This window comes from Sinohyriopsis cumingii, chromosome 1, assembly GCF_028554795.1.
Source record: "Sinohyriopsis cumingii isolate HCF-2022 chromosome 1, ASM2855479v2, whole genome shotgun sequence".
Classification (NCBI taxonomy): Eukaryota; Metazoa; Mollusca; class Bivalvia; order Unionida; family Unionidae; genus Sinohyriopsis; species Sinohyriopsis cumingii.
In genome coordinates, this window is record NC_142961.1 from 5,961,088 (window position 1) to 5,967,493 (window position 6,406).

The window sequence follows — 6,406 nt, forward strand, 5'->3', positions numbered from 1 at the left end:
TTCATATATTTGAGAAATCTTAAGCGAAACCAATATGTTTTTACAACGTTATCGAAAGTAAAAAATGGTTGTTACAAATCCTACCCTGGACGGGTTAGTCTTGTTGGTGGGGGCCCCGAGTGGCCGAGTGGTTTAAAGCGCTCTCCGTTACGGATCACTGCCATCTCACCTCTGTCTGCGTGGGTTCGAGTCTCGGATTCGTCTAATGTGGGTATGTGAGAAAGCTTGCCAGTAGCTTCTCGTGGGTCGGTGGTTTTTTCCGGGGTTTTCCCAGGTTCTTCCTCCACCATAAATACTGGCCGCCATGTATAGCCTATCGTGTGCTGATAAATGGCGTTAAACCCTACAACAACAACAACAACATAAAAGTCTTGTTGGTTGAGTTTTCCACACATTACTCTATTTCGGAATTAAATGCAGCTTTGGTAATCTTAGGAAAACAAAAAGCAGAGATTATTGAGATATAGTTTGCTTTTGCAGGAGCGCTACATTGATAATTAGGCACATCAACGGAAAATATAACTAGATTGCAGATGCACTTTCACGTGTGCAGAAGTACTATATTTTGCTTTATTTTGTATACCCCTTTGTCTCATTCATAAGACATCTTCCTATGTAATTCTAGTATTATGTTATCATGTGTATATTTGACTAATATGTGAAAAAAGCTTTATTGTATAGATCCTTTATTCAAACTTTAGGTAGAACTGTATATACGTTGTTGATTAATTTTAAACTCAGCCTTGAAAATGAACCTGATTAAAGTTTCGATTAATTTTCTGATTTGGATGAGAGATTATTGCGACATATGTCACGTTTGGATGTATTGTGAAATTTATCAAGCAGGGATGAATTGCATCTTAGAGTCGTAATCGTGTCGTGGAGATGCATTTAAAGTCAGACGTGACCAATTACTCATATTCCTTTTGATAATATTGTCCTTCTTTTAATATCAGTCTGCAGTGATATTTAATGTTGTTCTTACATTTAATTTGAAATTAATCTTTTTCAAAATTATTTATTGGAATTACGAAGTGTCCACACGACCGTTTGGACTAAAAACAAAATTTTGAGATTATTGTGAATTCATTCAAAGATTTTGTGGATAATGTCATTGTGATACTTCAAGACTGTCGGTACTTCAGCACATTCAATGATATTGGTATATCAGCACATTCAAGACATGGAATTTATTCGGAACACTCGATATTGTTTGTTCTTGTCATAGAACATTTATGACTAAATTGGATTTAGTTCATAATTTCCTCCTATAATTTCATTTTATCACTTAGTAAAATATATGTTCATTTTTTAATAAGAAAATACTTGTTGGCTTTGCTTCTTTCTGTTATCTAGTTTAAGACCATAAAGCCGTAACAAGAAATGGGACAGAAGTTTACTGTCTGTTTTATATACTGTTGATGACATTGCAAATGGTATTTATTTTCCAGCCAGTTCTGGACCGTTGACAATTTTTAACGAATCTATTTTTGTGAATCATTTTCTTATGTTGCACAGGCTGTATCGGAAAAGGTAGGTAACGTTACAGCACATGGTAGGAGCGGCACAAACTAGAGAATTACTGACTTAGTACATAGTCTTAATTTTCATCAAGTTTTGTTTTTGAAATCGAAAGAATCTTGTTATTTTATTCATAACTATGCTATCCAGGATAAAATAAATATATTTATCGGTTAAATTCATTGACAATGCATTTCTTGAGACTTTTAAGAGATATAAAGTCGTCTTGCTTTCTGTGACTAAGGCAACAACGTGGCATACTGTGTGAATAGCACTGCAGAACCATTTAAGCACGATCTATACCGAACATGAGACTTAGTTCAGTATATTGCTTTAGGTCAGAAATGATCCTTTCCATGGAATGTAGTATAAACACGACACACAGTCAAATAAAGTTAAGTTAAACGTACATGTATGTAACTTTTATTTACATAACCTTACGCTCTATTCATCGTCCAATTGAGTATTCGTCCGTGTTGTTTTTAAAATTTTTATTCCACCTTGAATGTACTATCAGCACAAATCCTGGACAGGTGCCGGCATTGAAATTTTAAACGATTTAGTTGATGATCACGGCAGTTTAATACCTTTTGAAACTATAAAACGAAAAACTGGATGCAACAATTTTTGGAAATACTATTCCTTATTACCCAAAATTCAAAAGTCATGGACAGATGCAATCAGAAACTATATGGCTGACAACATGTTTGATATGCAGGAGGATAAAGAAAATGAACGTGCAAAAATAAAACTCAGTGAGGTTTGTTTGTAAAAAAAATTTTAAGAAGGAAAAGAGACAACACACTGCTAAGTAAAGCAGTAGTACGAAACTGTTGGTTTTGCCATATTTCGTTTGCATATGGATTCACTGACACCCGTCCTCGCCTATACCCCCATGACATAGTTGGCCCCGACGCAATCCTTACATGCGTGATCACTTTTAAGTTTGTCCCTCGGGTATAAACATGCACGTCATGTGAGTAAGCCAGTCATGGGGGTGGGGCAGAGTCTCGTACGGATGCCAGTGTACCTAAAGGGTAAGAAAAAAGGTCAAAACCCCACTTTCTTACTACTTTAGTCTGCAGTGATTGCTGAAACAAATGCCGCAGGGAGTGTACTCGGGCAGGCAAGGATATGGTAACAATCAATAAACACACTACCAGCATAGTACAATGAATGAATGAATGAATGAATAAATAAATAAATAAATAAATAAATAAATGAATGAATTAACGCACTTAAATCAGCTACCGTTCTGTATTGATTTTCTTTGCACCAATTTCTCTACAGCGTGTTATAATGGAAAAAAGAATGATAAAATACGACAAATATATAGTCTAACAACTAAGAAAGTATAAAAAATATCAGGCAAAACAAGCAGACGGCACTGGTGGACGGTATGACTCCAACAATCTTGCGGATCGATTGGAAATACTTCTGGGATCAGTTCGTGCGGCTACAATGCATCCAAAGTTATCAATGAAGCCACACCAATTTGTCAGCTGCTGCTCACCAATTATCTCATGGACAGAGACACATATCGTGCGCTGATGCATAAATTTGTTGAAGATATTCATGATAATATGACGGAGGAAGTCTGTTAACTGATTTTGAGTTTTGATACGATTGAGACGGTGCGTGTACTAAGTAAAATCTATGCTTTAATGCAAAAGGTGGTTGTACTCTCTAATCCAGGAAACCAGAATACAGTTTGACTTTTCTGCACATGTGACTGGACTGATGGGGAACCACGCACACTTGAGATCATACTAGCATCACTACGATTGTATTTACAGCTCGCCTACTATCCGATCCCAACCTTTTGATGGTCTGCCCGTGAACAATTCATTTGTGTTTTCATCAGATAATGGTACCACCTCGCATACAATCGAACACCCTGCCTGCGCATACGACATAGACTCGATCATTTAAGAAATTCGACGAAGACTTTCGGTTGTGACCGACAATGACTCTAATATTTCCATATGTGCCCATGAGCCCACATTCAGTTCTGTCATCGCCATTGAATCTCAAACGTATGCGGTTGATATTGCACAGTCGGCAAAAAGATCAGTGTTAGGTTGGCCTGGCACCGCTCCAGATGATAAACGATTTTTACGTGTGGGATATCATATTTTGCCTGACATTGTGAGAATTACTTCAACAACGCAGATTAATTTAACTTGTGACGCAATCAGTGGCACTTACGAAAGCAGGTGTAAAACAACAGGCGTAGTGTCAACAACGGTATCATGGCGTTGTTCAACAGTACACTTTATCTATCAACGGAAAGGAAATTAAAAATATTTTGGACAATGTTGACGTGGCTACAACGATTATTGGACCCGATATAGCGATTATTACACGAGGACAGCTGGTCCACCAATGCAATTTGTCAAAGATGTAACTGATCAGGCATATCATAAACCAAATATAATTAAACGGCCTTGAATTAATGCAAACAATGCTGACGCAGAGCTAGAAAATTTAACGTTTATAAATATAAATTTTGAATTTGTACAGCGTCAATCACAACGCATTGGTGCTTCATAAAGATTTTCCTATGCAATTCCCTTCAGTCACATATTTGGGTTTTGTTGAGATGTTCGCAAGGTGATTTTTGGAGCAAAACACACTCTTTGTTTCGTAAGAATAACATAACCTACTATACAATTGGCATGATGCAGGTGCTGCTCCTGGTGAAGTTGTACTAGAAGCACTGATTTTGTGGATGCCTGAGTTATCCCCTTCACTGACTACAGAATCGTAATTGTTATCGTTTATGCAATCGGGAACCAGGTCAACGGTGTCGTTTCTCACACATACCACATACGTACACCCACCAAATGCTACTGTGGGACAATTTACTTGGCAAATAAGTATCCACCATGGTCTTACTGCACTAAAACGTATGTTCCTGGTGTTTCAACTTGCAACGCGAGATAATAACCAAGCAAATAATAAACTTGCATTTAACAACTTAGAAATGACTGAGTATATTTGCGGTTAAACGGTATCAGGAACCTTCTGAAGAAACTCGGCTTGGCTACACAGAAGCGATTCATACTGCACTTGAATATCAGAATCTGTGGTCGCATATGGTCCGGCATCAAAACATCGACACCGGTCTGCAGCTTTCTCAACAAGACTTTTGTGCCTTTGTACCCGATTTATTACTTTTCATTGTAACATCTGGAGTTTTTCAGAAAGTCCGTCGTGGAGCAGCAGAGATGATGAACAGACCACTAGCATTAAAGTTCATATATGAAATGAAACTTCATGCGAAAAATATGAAAAATATAATGTCAATAACATCTAACCGAAGCCTCTAACTGACCGAGAGTTTCTCTAATTGGGCTAGTTTTTTTTTGTTACTTCATTTTTGTCGTTTGTGTTTTTCAAAATTTTAATGCGTGTTTTTGTTTACCCACAGTGACACTTATTTTTGGTCGCACCCTCTCTGTTTCTGTAACGTGTGAGTAAGTAAATCATTATTATATCAGTCTGTCAACCAAATATTTTATCAAGACCTATACGATATCGCGATCGAGGATCATGTAAATTAATCGTTATAAGTCCGTGTGGGATAGATTGTGCTTTTGAAAAGTTTTTTAACTTAATCATGTCCATATCCCCTGAACACCAAGTCTGATGAATATTTCGTAGAGTATGTGTATCGACTCCATTAAACACAACTACAATATTGCAATTATCACTGATCACTTGAGGTATTTGTGTATATCGCTGAGTAACATATATAACATCTTTGGTTTTGTGTCTGCCTCGAGAAAGTATCCGAGCGGATTTGATTGTTTGTCCAGCATTACATCATCGTATACTACGATATTATTTATAAATCCATCGAGGTCATCCACAGATGAGATTTCATCAATATCGGTGATTAAAGTAATAATATAATTGTCGTCCTTGTCCAACAATTTTGTATTTTCATTAAAATCTTTAAGCACATCGTAGCATCTCTGATCATCTGGAATTTCACATAGTATGTATATTTAATTACCTGAAATGTAATTGCTGAATGCGGATAATAATAATAAAAAATTGTGCTATATTTTGAGCAGAGAAAAATAATTGCAGAAACAGTTTAATCATGATCATATTTTTTTTTCTGTATCAAGTTGAGTTGAATAATTTATTTTTGAAATTATAAGATTATTATTAAATATTTTAATAATAATAATACTTTATGCTATGATAGAATAGTTATTTGATCATTTTGAAGCCTCTATCATCGATTGGCGATTTGGGATACATTCATATATATATATATATATAACGCGATAATTGGAAGTCAAAAATATTGGATCGCGCTAATAGCAATAGCAAAAGATGTATACATAATTAAACTATTCAATAATTTTGTCACAGATCATTATGTGTCTTAATTCATTGGGAAAAATTAACAGCAAAATTCGATTAAGAAAGTCGAAGCACGTGTACGGTTCATTACGTTCCAGGGTCTAAGAACGGTGTCTGTACAAATTTCATACTGCTAAAATTTTCTCACGCGTTTCCGTGTAAATTTCAAATAATTAACACTTGTACACCTATTCGTTTGAACGCCTACAGCAAGAATTATTAACAATCAACACATGCTTTCTGCGTGCATATAACTTTTACTTTATATCTTGTGAATATGGAAAGGAACATGTGAAAACTACTATACTAATCATTACGCAAAGTGCAGAGAATGACTTGCATTTCTGAACTTGCTTTTCCATATCGGTAACATATTTCTTTTACAAAAAATAGGAACTTAATAACGAGTTCATAAGCAAACACCATACACATGTAAAACCCGAGAAATAAGTGCAGTAGGCCTGCAATGGTCACGAGTCACTTTTATAATTTGTTTTAAGCTGAA